Source organism: Schistocerca americana, chromosome 1 (genome assembly GCF_021461395.2).
Source record: "Schistocerca americana isolate TAMUIC-IGC-003095 chromosome 1, iqSchAmer2.1, whole genome shotgun sequence".
Lineage (NCBI taxonomy): Eukaryota > Metazoa > Arthropoda > Insecta > Orthoptera > Acrididae > Schistocerca > Schistocerca americana.
The window spans coordinates 464,768,698-464,785,418 of record NC_060119.1 but is presented as its reverse complement, the minus strand read 5'-3'; the positions used below and the strand labels follow the sequence as shown (position 1 = coordinate 464,785,418).

Here is a 16,721-nt window from a genome sequence, read left to right as displayed (position 1 = left end):
TTAGGGCTTCACAACCCCAAGAAACCTTTGCCACCACCAGCATGTGCGGCATAAAATCATCTTAAATGTGAACCGCCGTCTAAAGATATACATGCCGGTTAAAAACCGATAATGGCAATATTTGTCCCTAATAAATAGCATTATTAATATTGGCGGGTTGCTGTTTTTACTGCATGGTAAATATTCACTTGATTTTCACAAAACCACGGTCTTACCATGACAATTTTCGACAAATCTGCAGTTACTGACGAGAAACACGCGTGTGTTGGAACGGCAGGCCAGGAACTTGTGAACAAAACAAGACGCTGAAACCGCGTGCTCATGGGGACCACGAAAAACGGCTTTCCAGCCCTGTCACGGCCAAAGTGCGAGAGGTTGGCCAGCGTGAAGGCCGCAGGCTCACCACGGCTCACCAGAGCGCCCCCTACTTGGAGGGTGCGCGAAGAGCTGGTACGAGTGTCTGGCCCTAATTGCAGGGCCCCTCCACCACAACACGACGCGACGCTGCACTGTCGCATAGCACGCTCTGTAGCGCCAAGAAAGACCCTGCATCCATGTTATCCGTGCTACCGACATTTACGAGGGGTAGGTGGAAAGCGCCGACAGAAAATCTTATTTCATAATACCAAAACTCGCGCGTATTATCGAAAGTACGGTCGTATGGGACATCAAGCGAAATTTGTGACCGGATTGAGGATTTCTTGGCAGGGAGCGCGCGGCATGTTATCTTGGACAGACTCGCATCGACAGTGATGTAGAACTACTCCCTGTCCCGCGTCCGGCCATCCTGATGTAGGTTTTCCGTGATTTCCTTAAATCGCTCCAGGCAAATGCCGGGATGGTTCCTTTCAAAGGGCACGGCCGACTTCCTTCCCTAATCCGATGAGACCGATGACCTCGCTGTCTGGTCTCCTTCCCCTAAACAACCACCCAACCAACCAACTATTCCCTGTAAATTCAGGTGTTCCCCAGGAAAGCGTTGGGATCCTTTCTGCCCCTGCTTTGTATTAATGACCTTACAGAGAATATTAATAGTAACCCAAGACTTCTCGCAGCTAATGTGGTCAACTGTAATGAAGTACTGTCTGAAAAAAGCTGCACAAATATTCAGTTGTATTTTATAAGATTTCGAGTGGTGCAAAGACTGGGAACTTTCTTTAAATGTCCAGAAACGTAGAACTGTGCGCTTTGTCTTTCTTTTCATTTTTTTATTGAAAAAGTAAATGAAGTCGGTAATCAGTCGCGATTCGATATGCTACTTTATTGTAGATCTAAATTTCAGTACAGTATAGCTGTCATCAGTGCGTATGATAGCTATACTTCAGCTGAAATCTACCTCTACAATAAAGTATCGTATCGAGTCGCGACTGATTTCTGACTTCCTTCTTGTTTAAATTACATCACGGTCGCTGTGCGTAACGCTTCCAATAGAGTCCAACTTGAAAACCAAAAAGACTACAACTACAATGTGTCGCAGTTGGAATCAGTCAACTCAGTTACCTGGATGTAACAGTTTGTAGGGAAATCAAATAGAACGTTCACATAGATTTCGTCGTAGGCGGGCGACATACTGCTGTTCAATGGTAAGATACTTGGGAAATGCAGTCAGTCTACAAAATACTGGTGTAACACACTGCTCAAGTACGTGCGACGCGTACCAAATACGACTTCTAGGAGGTATTTACTGAATTTATACAAAAGAAGGGCTGCACGAATGATCACACTTTTGCTCGATCGATTGGAGCTGAAAAGGCTGAAATGGCAGGCGGTTGAAGACTTGCGCGTCAGCCCCCTACCTGTCGCTCATCAGGGATCATGAGGAGAAGATTACACTAACGCACAGAGGCGTTCACACGGTTAATCTTCCGACGCTCCAAACATGAATGGAACGAGAAGAATCCTTAGTAACTGGCACAAGGGGAGTACCTAATGACAATGCACTCCACAGTGCTTTGTAAAATATGGGTGTGGATAAATACCTGTACCTACAGCGCACTAACAATAGATACCTATTCATTTTTAAACAAATAGAACAAACAGTTGCTATAAAGTTATCGAACCAAAATAAAACGAGAATTAAAAGAGATAGACACAAAAAGTAATCATATATCCATATTTCTGTATCCATCTTCCTATATCCGTCTTCTGTTTTCCAATCATCTGAATTTAATACTGCCGTCTGTATACGGCCAGGAAACTAATTCAGAGTATCCCTGTAGACAAAGAAGAAACCCAGTGTAACCATAGCTAAAAAGAAACAAATTGAACAAGTAATGATTATTTACGAAATCAGAGACACGTTTATTTTACAAAGAAATGACTCAAAAACTATGAAAAACATGCCGTGGGCACTAAGCAGAAACATTCAGTTGAAGACGGGTACAGTCGCGGAAGCCTACGTTCGTCCAAATGACATTTCCATCAACATGAAAATATCTTTGTTATGTTACCTGAGTTCATTGCCTGCTTTACATGCAACTTCTGACTTACGCAAATTTTTTTACACTAGGGCAATCAACTGTCTTTTTTTGTTTTTCATATACAGTAAACTCAAATTTTGATTTATAGATTGATTTTCACCTTACAACACATGAATCAAAACAGTGTGACGAATATTTTTTGAATTCGTTTCTACATCAAGTCCTTACTCCTCATAAACGTTTTAGATACGGTACAGTCAGGTGTTGGTCTTTCTTCTCTTAACGCTAATTCCGTGTTGCAACTTTTCCCCGTTTTAATTATAACTTTATTATTGCACTTATTACTATAAAATTGTAGTTCATCTTAAACTGAATAAAATGATACAATTCAAATTTATCCGGATTCATGAAATTTCAGCAGCAGTCAAACACTGTCAGCGTCTGCTCTTTGCAGAGTTATTGGTCTATCTCTCCTAAGAATTCGACGTGAAATAACTCGTTTCTTATACGCTGTACCCATTTACATAACTTGTTCATGCAAAGCCTCCTGGTCTATCTCTGCACCCGACCCTCAAGTGACGTCATATATCTCTGCTTCCACATCGCACTCTGCGGCTTCTGCCTTAATAATGCGCCAGTACTTTGTATGACAGTCTTCATGAGCGACGGAGACGAGATAATAGTGCTTCGTGCTGTAATCGTACTGATTTGACAGAAACAAGACCAAATTGAAAGGTGAAGGTACTTCATAAAAATGCAGTCACAGAACAAAACATGGAAACAATGAGCAATATGGTACTGGATAGTTGGCTTTTAAAGCCGTATGAAAAATTTTACGCCATATGGGAACCATAAGAATAACTACGTTCCATTTTTCCTGAATAATAATCTGTGAGAAAGCTTCGTGCAACATAGGTGCCGCGTTTGTTGAATGCTGACGAAAAGAAACTATGAACCGTCTTTATGAGCAGTGTTTGGACCGTTTTAAGATAAACCAGACTAATTTTGGTTTTTTCCTCTTCTGTTGTTGCTTTGGATGGACTGTGTCCCTCACATCAATATCGAAACAGCGATCAAAGCATTGGGCGGAAGGCGATGTCGGTATGTGAAAAGAGGCAGGAGCGTTATAGCCTGTGTTGTTTGGAATAAAGTAGCGTTTCTTCTCATTCATTGTTTTGCAAAAGGGCGGAAACCATTATATTACGCAAGTCACCCAAACTGTAGGCTTTTCCATATTGTGGTAGGATGTGGTGGGTCCGCATGTGTGTTCTTTGTGTAAGGAAAATTTAGTCATATAGTTCCATTTTCAGTGTATCCGAAAATTGGCACTAGTAAACCCAAACAAATACAAGAATGGCAATAAAAAGAAAAATTGATCTGCTCCAGGTCGAGTACTGTTGTATAAGGGGCGTTCAAAAAGAAACGCGCCAGAGGCATAGTTACATAAAGCAGTACCTGTATGCTAGAAGTACTGACCCTGGCTGGTGAGGCACTTGTCCCACTCTGACACAAGGCGGTGAATGGCTGTCTCATAAGATTCCCGTGGGCTGTGATGTTAACGAGTTCCACACGTTCAGCTGGACGTCGTCGTGCGAGGTGACTCGTTTGCGCCTCAGAGCCTTTTTAAGGGGACCAAAAATGACGTAATCACAGGGACAACAGTGAATGCGCAGCGTTACTCGCAAACCTTGGCCACCCTTCGCCAAGCGATCAAGTCAAAACGATCAAGTAATCTCACCTGTGGGGACTTTCTGCTCCACGACAATGCAAAGCTTCATACGGCCGAAACAGTCGCGGCACTCTCGCAGAAATTCAAATGGGAGGTTCTCGGCCACCCTCCATACAGTCCGGACCTCTCTTCCTGAGATTATGCCATTTTTGGTCCCCTAAAAAATCCCTCTGAGGGCAAACGATTCACCTCGGACGACGACGTCCAGCTGTACGTGCGGCACTGGTTAACATCGCAGCCCCGGGAATTTTGTGAGACAGCCATTCACCGCCTTGTGTCACAGTGGGACGAGTGTCTCAATAGCCAGGGTCAATACTTCTGACATACAGGTACTGGTTTCTGTAATTATGCCTCCGGCTCGTTTCATTTTGAACGCTCCTTACATGAGAAGCGACGCACAAGTATTCTGTTTGCCATCATAAGACAAGTCGTTCAATATTGCGATACATTTTTGGTACATATATACTTCATTATTTATGAGACAGTTTTTGAACTGGCATAGCATAACTGTTGCTCATGTTTACCCCAAGTATTGTTTCTCCAAGTTATGTCGCCTTTATTCCAGCTTTACTTTCTGTTGTTTGCTTCATATTTTTGATATGACTATGCCGATCCGTAGCGTCCTTGGCAGCTCGCGTTGGAATTCCTTGGGAAAGAAGACTGGATAATTACGATATCGACGTCGGCGCCAGGCGGATAACTACTTAATCAATGAAGGATCTCATTTCTAGGTCTGCGACTGATAATTTGACATAAACAATTTTCTCCGTCAGTCTCTTCTTTTATTTGCACAACTATGCATATTGATGGTTCATATCATCATCTTCATATGGGAAATGACGAGAATTACTTTGGTTTGCTGGTTAGTGAGGAGAAGGAACGACTTTTTCTTTTTGCAGCAGCAAACCATATGACAAACAGTTTAGTTGTGGTGAGATGAAGAGGAACAAATGAGATATTGTATACTGTTACTTCATGTGTGCAGCGACGTACACATACAACCTCTAGTAATAGCGTTATTGGAGATGGTTTACTAGGATACTGCGAGTGTCTCCGTAAAAATGAACTCTGAGACTGCATTGGTTGCTAGCGTCACAGTGGTATAGTCTCTAGACGGATGTGGCTTTGGTGATGTCGGAACAGATAGTGACTAACTCCGCTGTACACATTCAGTTAACATTTTGAGATAAAACACATGCTCTTTAGTTCTTGAATATTCGCTAAGATCTCTCTGTTCCATCGTTCGGACAACAATGACCTGTTTCAGTGTATCATATAAACTGGTCTTCAGCAGTGTCGTGGTGCACCTCTGCCATCGGTACCACGTCGTGCGCTACTGTTTCCGGCATGGTAGATGACACTGGTACCATTAATCCACGTGTGATACGCTTCCATCACAGAAGTACGCCCAGAGCTCACAGACTTAGCCGTTTGAGAAATCTTGCATTCCCTTCCATCGAAAACAGACGAAACTATCATTTTGAAAGTGGGGCATACCGTGTACATATAACACAGGCGAGGTAAATGCCTACTGACAGATTGTGTGTGACACTACGTATTTAGTTTGCTGGTGCAGGTCACGACATATACAGTCACTCAATCTTCGAGATGATAATAACGTTACTCCATAAAGAATGTATCATTATTTCGGTATACTTACACACTATCTGATCAGCTACAATTAACTATTTTAAAACGAACTATTTCAACATGCATTGCGATTGAATCAAACTTCCTGGCAGATTAAAACTGTGTGCCGGACCGAGACTCGAACTCGGGATCTTTGCCTTTCGCGGGCAAGTGCTCTACCAACTGAGCTACCCAAGCACGACTCACGCCCCGTCCTCACAGCTTTACTTCCAAACTTGCTGTGGCTAAGCCATGTCTCCGCAATATCCTTTTTTTCAGGAGGGCTTGTCCTGCATGGTTCGCAGGAGAGCTTCTGCAAAGTTTGGAAGGTAGGAGACAGGGTACTGACGGAAGTACAGCTGTGAGGACGGGGCGTGATCATGCTTGGGTAGCTCAGTTGGTAGAGCACTTGCCCCCGAAAGGCAACGGCCCCGAGTTCGAGTCTCGGTCCAGATAGTTAATCTGCCAGATAATTTCATATCAGCGCACATTCCGCTGCAGAGTGAAAATCTCATTCTAGCGATTGAATGGTTCTATATTTAAAAAAAAAAGAAACAAAAGAGATTCATGTTTCGTCTCTAATTTTACAGGTTTCAGATGGAGCGGTTTTAGGTGATTGTTACAGGATTGCTTTTGCTACGTGCTTCTGTATATGCGCGATGTCACATCCTGCTTGCGATTTTCGGAAATTAAGAAATTAAGCGCGGGAGGGGGGGGGGGACACTGTTGAGAACCGAGTTTCCAGATCTCTTTTCTGCAAGGTTAATGCAATATAAAGAGCAGCCTCCACCACTGACAGTTCCACATGTCGCATTTCCAGCGACCAGCAGCGAGGAATATGAGTCACTGTGCAATCTCAATTTTCACCATATCATGCTAATATATGCGCAGTTTTATGCACGATGAAACGTTATACGCTGGAGAGAGAGAGAGAGAGAGAGAGAGAGAGAGAGAGCTAATGGTAGGCCTACAGTTGCGGTGTATGCGGAGGGTTGAAAGGGTGTCTTTATTTTCCATCACTGGCGGGAACGAACAAGAATTCTGACAACCCAGGGAACACTGACTGAATGAAGTTTGCTGGCGGAAGGACTGTTCTATATTTCTACATAGCAATCTCAGCCCTTGCCGCCTACAGCGAAGGCCCCGTTCGATCGATAATCAATCACGCTCTTCATTCCTCGCTGCAGCACAGCGCATTCGTCCTCCTGCAACAAAATTTTGCATGTTTACGGCAAAGAGTAGCCGAATTTCAGTTCCATATGTGCGTATAAAGTAAAGACTGTGCTAAAAAATACTGTAGCTCGATGAATTTCTTTAAAACAGTTACTTTAGATTCAAAGTCGCATTTAGGTTCCTCAGACTTTGCTCAGCGGACAGCCGTTTTTAGGTGTAGAAGTATCTACCGTCCAGATTTAGAAACATTATCTTCAGCTTCTTTTTGCGGAAGAGGGGTGAAATAAGTAACTGGTGTATCACTTCTGCCCGGCGGTGGAAACAGTGAGGTCATACTTAACCATATTAAGGGGAGTTGGAACGCCCTAGCCTGATAATGTTAAATTTAGTGACTTGGCTTCCCTGTATTTCAGGAACCACTATAGCCATTGAAATGAATCTTTTACAGGACATTAAACCGTATGTTCTGAGTCTACTGAACTACAGTAATTGCATTTCAGCCACTGCTTTCGGAAATACAATTTCTTAATTACACAGTTAAAATTTAGTGTACTTTTTTGTACATTATCCTAAATAATTTTATTTATACATAACATTATGTTCTTCTTTTAGTTCAGTAGACTCAGGATATGTTTGTTACACTACTGGCCATTAAAATTGCTACACCAAGAAAAAATGTAGATGATAAACGGGTATTCAGTGGACAAATATATTATACTAGAACTGACAGGTGATTACATTTTCACGCAATTTGGGTGCTTAGATCCTGAGAAATCAGTACCCAGAACAGCCACCTCTGGCTGTAATAACGGCCTTGATACGCCTGGGCATTGAGTCAAACAGAGTTTGGATGGCGTGTAGAGGTACAGCTGCCCATGCAGCTTCAACACGATACCATAGTTCATCAAGAGTAGTGACTGGCGTATTGTGACGAGCCAGTTGCTCGGCCACCATTGACCAGAAGTTTTCAATTGGTGAGACATCTGGAGAATGTGCTGGCCAGGGCAGCAGTCGAACATTTTCTGTATCCAGAAAGGCCCGTACAGGACCTGCAACATGCGGTCGTGCATTATCCTGCTAAAATGTAGGGTTTCGCAGGGATCGAATGAAGGGGTCGTAACACATCTGAAATCTAACGTCCACTGTTTAAAGCGCCGTCAACGCGAACAAGAAGTGACCGAGACATGTAACCAGTGGCACCCCATACCATCACGCCGGGTGATTCGCCAGTATGGCGATGACGAATACACGCTTCCAATGTGCGCTCACCGCGATGTCACCAAACACGGATGCGACCATCATGAAGCTGTAAACAGAACCTGGATTCATTCGAAAAAATGACGTTTTGCCATTCGTGCACCCAGGTTCGTCGTTGAATACACTATCGCAGGCGCTCCTGTCTGTGATGCAACGTCAAGGGTAACCGCAGCCATCGTCTCCGAGGTGATAGTCCATGCTGCTGCAAACTTTCCAAAATGGTTCAAATGACTCTGAGCACTATCCAGTGAAGATCGCGAGACAAGACTTGCTGCGGCTCGAGAACATCAGGCTTTAACTCGGTCTTTGGAAACTTCTTCTGAATGGGAGGCACGACGTACCTCTGTTCGAGAGTGTTATGCATTATCTGTCTCCTCAGAACCTTTCGCTCACGGAGGGGTAAAGCTACTTCTCTCCAACGTAACATCATAGAAGCTGAAATTTTGGCGGGAAGTGGCATATCTGATTTTTCGTACCCTGAATCTCGCGTGTTCCTAACAGTTTACCGTTTTATTTTGGAGTGTAAGATTACCCGTGAGTTTATGTTATGGCATTATGGTAAACAATGCACAACGCCAGACGTTATACGTTGAGGGCGTGAACCTTAATGTCAGCTGATGTTAGAACGGCCAGCTCTTTGTAGCACTCTCCCGTGATATTGAAGCAAACAAGCTCTTCCTTCATGTCATCAGCCATACTACTTCAAACGTTGTCCACAAAGAAGCTTTATAAGTCGAAATAAATTCCACGCCTACGAAGTACGGCCACAACAACAAAAATAAATAAACAGGTAACGCTGGGTTTCTCAATTGGTCCTAGAGAATTACTCAAGTGCGGGACCCACACCGTGTAGGACTAAGAGGGAATGCTGAAAGTTTACTAAGGAGGATAGTACGTATGTGACTGGTACTTTTGACCCAGAGTGGCAACACGAAATGTGACTTGTCTATCTGGCCCAAGAGCATCATGGAAATGATGAAAAACCGGAACAGGCAGATGCTTCAAGAAAGACGCCAACTATATCGCCAAAGATGAACTTACAAAGTTACAAGTGCTGCAACTAAGTGAGGTATCAAGGACTATAACACAGCCCTAAATGTATAGCTCCTATAGGAACCACGAAGACAAGATTAGAATATCTATCGAACAGAGGCATTTAACAGTTATTCTTCCCGCGTTCCATAAGCGAATGTAATAACAAGAACCCTTAATACGTCGTGCTACGGGAGGTGCCCTCTGCCATGCGCTTCATAGTGGTCTGCAAAGTATGGATGTAGATCCAGATTTTTGGTTTTGCAGCTAATATCTGTTCCCATACTGAGCTATACCCAGTTGACCAGAAAGTAGAACCGGTTAAATTTTTGTGTGGTTCTGGTTCTGAGGTTTAGCTTGTAAAATAGTAGTGAATATCTCATAAAATGTTAGTCTGATTTTAGCTTTACACATTCAGAGCTGTGTGTCCGTACAATCCTATGTAATTCTTTGAGGCCTCTTTATTAGTTTGGATCTTCATCTGATATGATAGTCCGCTCATTTACTAAAATAAACTTGGAAAACGCTTATTTGCAACAATATCCATGTGAAAATTTTAGAACTTGAGAGTAGTCTTCCATTCTTTAGTGGATTTCCATTTTCTAACGTGATATCCTGCTAGCCATGGATGAAAGCCTACAGGCAGATTTGTGGAAAGCGTTTGACGCGTGAAGCCCACAGCAGACTTAACGATGACAGAAGCATACGGAATAGGTTCCCTGATACGTAAGTGCTCGTTGTCAAGTAATATAACCCAATTTTTGACGTCGAGTGTTCATCACACACAAGAGTATCGTCAGGACTGCCCCAGGGAAGTGTGATAAGATCGCTCTTATTCCCTATACACGTAAATGGGAAGGCGTCATTATTTAGTGACTATGAGGATACACGATGGCTTAGACAAAGTTCTACCTGGAGTGACGATTGATAGCTTGCTCTCAATCTAGAAAAATACAAGTTAATGCAGATGAGAAGGAAAAACAATCCTGCAATATTTGAATACAGCATTAGTAGCGTGCTGCTTAATGTGTGCTGCTTGATACAGTCACGTCGATTAAATATCTAGGCGTATAGTTGCAAAGCGATATGAAATGAGGTGACCACTTAAGGACGGTAGTAATGAAAACGAATGGTCGACTTTGGCCTATTGGAAAAATATTAGGAATGTGTGGTCCATCTGTAAACGAAACAACGTACGTATCACTAGTACCACCCATTCTTGAGTACTGATGAAATATTTTATATCCCAGCCAGGTGGGATTAAAGGAAGACATCGAAGCAATTTAGAAGTGAGCTGCTGTACTCGTTAATGGTCGGTTCTATACTTGTTGACGGTATGTTCGATAAACGTGCGAGTATTACCGACATGCTTCGTAAACTAAAATGGGATTCCTTGAAACACTACTGGTCAAAAAGGAGGCAGTGAAACAAGATGCCGTAGAATCGCAAAGACAGCAAGGTTCCAGCTTCCTAAGACGACCGCTTATGGTGGCTTCGTAATTGCGTAACTTTTTAAAGTTACAGCACGGGTCGCCAATTCTCCGTTAATCATTAATTGGCCACTTTGCACAAGATTGCCATCACGTAATTTCACAGCAGTGTTGGAGAGGGTATAAGTATGAATTATCTTATCTTTCCACTCTTACGTCTTCTTCAGCCTTGAGTAAACAAAGTGGTGCTTCTCCTAGGAATCTGATGCAATGCACGGCGTCTGTATAGCCCAGGAGTAAATACGGGCCTGAGTACATTAGTAACTACCCTGTGGAGGAATAGGTGTAAAAAGGTTTTGTTCTGTTTCAAGTGACAGGTCAATATCAGTGTCGTGATGCATACAGCAATGGATGAAATGACGACTGTGTGGCACGTACACCGTTCGCAGTAAATTATTAAGCAGTGATGAACAATTAAAAAAATTCTGCACTAGAATATGTTTTTATTATACTATTCACTACGAGTTTCGTCTCATCATCATCATCATCATCATCATCACCATCATCATCATCATCATCATCATCATCATCATCATCATCATCATTTCCAAGCACAAGCAGTTTCTTGCAACTGCGTGCGACGTGGTCAGAAGGTTATGTTTCGTCCATGTGTGTGAAGCAGTACGTTAATCGAAACACTAAAAATTAAGAAATAAATTAAAATCATGGCATCTCAAAAGAAAACAACAAATTCACTTGCATACGTCTTCTTTACAACCAAATTAACGTACCAGACAATAGACTCATTATAAGACGAGAAGACCAAAAATGGAGCAGGAAAGGTTGCAGCCAGAATCCAATAATATATGTATTCAAGCAGAACAGTGGTATGAGCCTCACAACGATTGTGTAAAAAAGATTATGAAGGGATTGGCTTGGTATCTATCTCTCTGTTACTTTCTGGAAACATTTTGCAACGTCTGAAAGTTCACGGAGGGGAAAAGGACTTGATCAAAATATGTGGCCACTAATTTTTTCTGGTTATGTGATGCGTGAGGTACAGACTGTATTTCGAAGTAAACAGCACTTTTCTCCTGGGATCTAAGACCGTTATCTGTGCTTTCCGGCCGGCCGGAGTGGCCGAGAGGTTCTAGGCGCTACAGTCTGGAACCTCGCGACCGCTACGGTAGCAGGTTCGAATCCTGCCTCGGGCATGGATGTGTGTGATGTCCTTAGGTTAGTTAGCCTTAAGTAATTCTACGTTCTAGGGGCCTGATGACCTCAGAAGTTAAGTCCCATAGCGCTCAGAGCCATTTGAACCATTTTGTTCTTTCCGAACACTGGTGGAAGTAGCGAAGACCTCCAGTCTCACTCCTGGTTTACAGCACAGTTGGCGATCTGTAGTGTCGATTCGGAGACTGACCAGCCGACTGGAAAGTTGCTCGTCGGTTTTTTGACGATCTTTGTTGTTGATTCCTCGAACTGTGCTACACTGTATTATGGAGGCGTTCTGGATTGGACTGGTGGACACTATGCACGGTCGAGTGGTAGGGTACTTGTCGAACGCACATGGCATTTTTTTTAGATTAACAGAATGACCAACAGAATATATAGCAAATTCTGAGAATGAAAATTTTCACATATTAGTTGGTAACTGCGGAAGTATTCGCAGCAGTCTCAGAACTTGCAGTCACCCAAAAATTATGTTAGGAATTGAGAGATGACTGAGAATTGAAGTTGAGAATAGAGAAATCAACAACCACACGTAGACAGATCAGAGTCCTCAGGTTGTGGAGTGTTTTTAGTACCAAGCAGAAACACCAGGCCTATAGAAATGCAAAATGAATCAAACTGCGAACTCCTATGGAGGATAGCTACCGAATGTTTCGACCACCAGGTTCAGACTCATCAGTCCTAGAATCATTCAAATACATCTTGCACTCGAAACTACGGAAATACTCCGAGCATACGGTGATAATTTGTCCAGTGTCGACAAGGGAAACGGTGAGTACGTTATCGGCGACGAACACAAACGATATTGCGAAGTAATACCGAACAACTGCTCCTAAGAAATAGACAGACTGCTCTCAAATCCTCCTCCCTCCCTGCAAATACTAAGAAAAACCTTTGGCTACACATTTTGAGTTAATCTAAAAAAAGCTACAGAAGACCTGGGTATTTGATAAATAGATCATTTGTCAAAGGTACCTCTCGCACACTAGCCAAAAGGAAAAACAGGCATGGAACGGTTTTGTGATGGGAATAGTGATGATTACGATGATGATTTCTTGGCCATCTAAAGAAGTGCATGTCTGTCCGCCAACTGCATTCCCCCACTTATCATGGATAAATATTAACCTTAGTCATCTGATGAGGGATTTGGTGACCGTCTCAAAATTTTCGGGAATGGTATACTCTCAGACTAGGTAGACCAAATTAGATGTCCATTCAGAAACAACGAAACCTAGTATTACCACTCCTCATGTGATGACAAATCGAAGAGCTGACAACTGACTTTTGATTTTTTCGCCGTTTAAATTGAAATTAAGTGTTGGGAATGTTGACGGTTTTCCATTCACCAGTGCCCTGTACTAGTAACACGATTTCCCAGTGACTATGATAAGCAATTTTGCGACATCTATAATATGTTATTAAATACAAGAGAGGACAAGAATGAATTTTTTTTTCTTTATTTGATTTTAGAACTGTATGTTTTCAGCGCCTTCAACTTTTCTGAAATTGAAATCTCGTTTTGGAACTTGTTAATGATAGTTCATCAACCAAACATCCTGAATTACGTACTTCTTAGTGAGTTTTCAGCCTAAACTTCTGGAAGTGGTTTAGTTATTTTTTTCCCTGTTGGTCTGTTTAGGGGCCCTGTACGGAAGGCAAATGATCGACTTCGATTTATTGGGAGAAATCTGGGAAAGAGTGCTTCATCTGTAAAGGAGGCCGCGTATAGGACGCTAGTGCGACCCATTCTTCAGAATTGCTTGAGTGTTGGGATCTCCACCAGGTCGGATTAAAGGAAGATACCGAAGCAGTTCAGAGGCGGGCTGCTAGATTTGTTAGCGGCAGGTTCGAAGAACGCGCAAGCACTACGGAGATGCTTCGGGAACTCAAATGGGTCTTTTTGAGGAACAGTATTGAGATAATTTACGCTACTGACCATTAAAATTGCTACACCAAGAAGAAATGCAGATGATAGACGGGTATTCATTGCACAAATATATTATACTAAAACTGACATGTGATTATATTTTCACGCAATTTGGTTGCATCGATCCTGAGAAATCAGTACCCAGAACAACCACCCCTGGCCGTAATAACGATGTTGATACCCCTGGGCATTGAGTCAAGCAGAGCTTGGATGGCTCAAAATGGTTCAAATGGCTCTGAGCACAATGGGACTCAACTGTTGTGGTCATCAGTCCCCTAGAACTTAGAACTACTTAAACCTAACTAACCTAAGGACATCACACACATCCATGCTCGAGGCGGGATTCGAACCTACCACCGCAGCAGTCGCACGGTTCCGGCGCTTGGATGGCGTGTACAGGTACAGCTGCCCATGCAGCTTCAACACGATACCACAGTTCATCAAGTGTAGTGACTGGCTTATTGTGACGAGCCAGTTGCTCGGCCACCACTGACTAGACGTTTTCATGTGGTGAGAGATCTGGAGAATGTGCTAGTCAGGGCAGCAGTCGAACATTTTCTGTATCCAGATAGGCCCGTACTGGACCTGCAACATGCGGTCGTGTATTATCCTGCTGAAATGTAGGATTTCGCAGGGATCGAATGAAGGGTAGAGCCACGGGTTGTAAAACATCTGAAATGTAACGTCCACTGTTCAAAGTGCCGTCAATGCGAACAAGAGGTGACCGAGACGTGTAACCAATGGCACCCCATACCATCACGCCGGGTGATACGCCAGTATGGCGATGACGAATACACGCTTCCGCCGGCCGGGGTGGCCGAGCGGTTCTAGGTGCTACAGTCTGGAACCACGCGACCGCCACGGTCGCATGTTCGAATCCTGCCTCTGGCATGGATGTGTGTGACGTCCTTAGGTTAGTTAGGTTTATGTAGTTCTAAGTTCTAGGGAACTGATGACCTCAGCAGTTAAGTCCCATTGTGCTCAGAGCCATTTGAACCATTTGAATACACGCTTCCAATGTGTGTTCACCGCGATGTCGCCAAACACGGATGCGACCATCATGATGCTGTAAACATAACCTGGATTCATCCGAAAAAATGACGTTTTGCCATTCTTGCACCCAGGTTCGTCGTTGAGTACACCATCGCAGGCGCTCCTGTCTGAGATGCAGCGTCAAGGGTAACCGCAGCCATGGTCTCCGAACTGATAGTCCATGCTGCTGCAAACGTCGTCGAACTGTTCGTGCAGTTGGTTGTTGTTGGCAAACGTCCCCAACTGATGACTCAGGGATCGAGGCGTGGCTGCTCGATCCGTTACAGCCACGCGAATAAGATGCCTGTCATCTCAACTGCTAGTCATACGAGGCCGTTGGGATCCAGCACGGCGTTCCGTATTACCCTCCTGAACTCATCGATTCCATATTCTGCTAACAGTCATTGAATCTCGACCAACGCGAGCAGCAATGTCGCGATACGATAAACCGCAATCGCGATAGGCTACAATCCGACCTTTATCAAAGTCGGAAACGTGATGGTACGCATTTCTTCTCCTTACACGAGGCATCACAACAACGTTTCACCAGGCAACGCCGGTCAACTGCTGTTTGCGTATGAGAAATCGGTTGGAAACTTTCTTCGTGTCAGCACGTTGTAGGTGTCGCCACCGGCGCCAACCTTGTGTGAATGCTCTGAAAAGCTAATAGTTTGCATATCACAGCATCTTCTTCCTGTCGTTTAAATTTCGCGTCTGTAGCACGTCATCTTCGTGGTGTAGCAATTTTAATGGCCAGTAGTGTATCAAATTGACTGCAGAATGATTTTACTGCCGCCACGTAAGGACCACGAAGATAAGATTAGAGAGATTAGGGCTCGTTGGGAGGCGTATAGATGTTCGTTTTCCCCTCGCTTTATTTGAGACTGGAGCAGGGAAGAGAAGACTACTAGTGGTGCAATGTACTCTCCGCCACGCACCATACGGTGGTTTGCGGAGTACAGATGTAGATGTAGAAGTTAAGGTTCACAAGGAAAACAAGTAGGAACAAGTTGTAAAGCAAATCACTAGAATTGGTTTAAAGATGCACCAGAAATTGTAAATCACTCAGAATTTTGTAATGGGAATTCAGATCCGCCTCAGCACTTTTGTGATATCATCACAGGCTACTTTTATTCTGCTCTTATTTCCTGCGTTCCTGGGATCTATAGAACCCTCTCTACTGTATATCGGTAGCTCGTCACCTGCAAAGTTATTTATTAGAGCCCGTACTTATCTGCGTCCCTCCTCTGTTGTGGAAACAGACTTACGATGCATATTTTTGAGGAGCTTCACTCACACGTTACATTTGTTCACTTAAGGAAACACAGTGTTTGGCTAAATGGTTCAAATGGCTCTGAGCACTATGGGACTCAACTGCTGAGCTCATTAGTCCCCTAGAACTTAGAACTAGTTAAACCTAACTAACCTAAGGACATCACAAACATCCATGCCCGAGGCAGGATTCGAACCAGCGACCGTAGCGGTCTTGCGGTTCCAGACTTCAGCGCCTTTAACCGCACGGCCACTTCGGCCGGCCACAGTGTTTGTGCTGCCTCTGTGTGTGTAGTCCACTTTGATGTTCACAACCACTACAGAACTAAAACAGTCTCGGATTTAAAAATAGTCAACAAGGGCTAGATACGCAGCAGTAATATAAACATCATGTTTTGTGAAGTGAAAGAGTGTAAGGTACGAGTGGAGTTTCTTAAAAACCTGTACTGTGGTGTTTTCGTGTGTATTTTTACATTAGAGGAGCATCCAAATAAGGACGGATATTTCGAAAATAACTTTGTAGATGATAAGCTACCGATATACAGCATTATAGAGAGGATCCTACGGGGCCCTGGAGTGTAAAAAAT

General features: G+C 43.5%; 1 protein-coding gene and 1 non-coding gene across 3 annotated transcripts in view; both read left to right on the top strand.

Annotated features, from left to right (window-relative positions):
- Nucleotides 1-16,721, top strand: part of LOC124603448 (transmembrane protein 65) — a 524,529-nt gene that overhangs the window by 334,204 nt on the left and 173,604 nt on the right. The window lies entirely within an intron of this gene.
- Nucleotides 6,161-6,234, top strand: Trnas-cga. The gene has a single exon. It is a non-coding gene; the product is annotated as a tRNA-Ser (tRNA).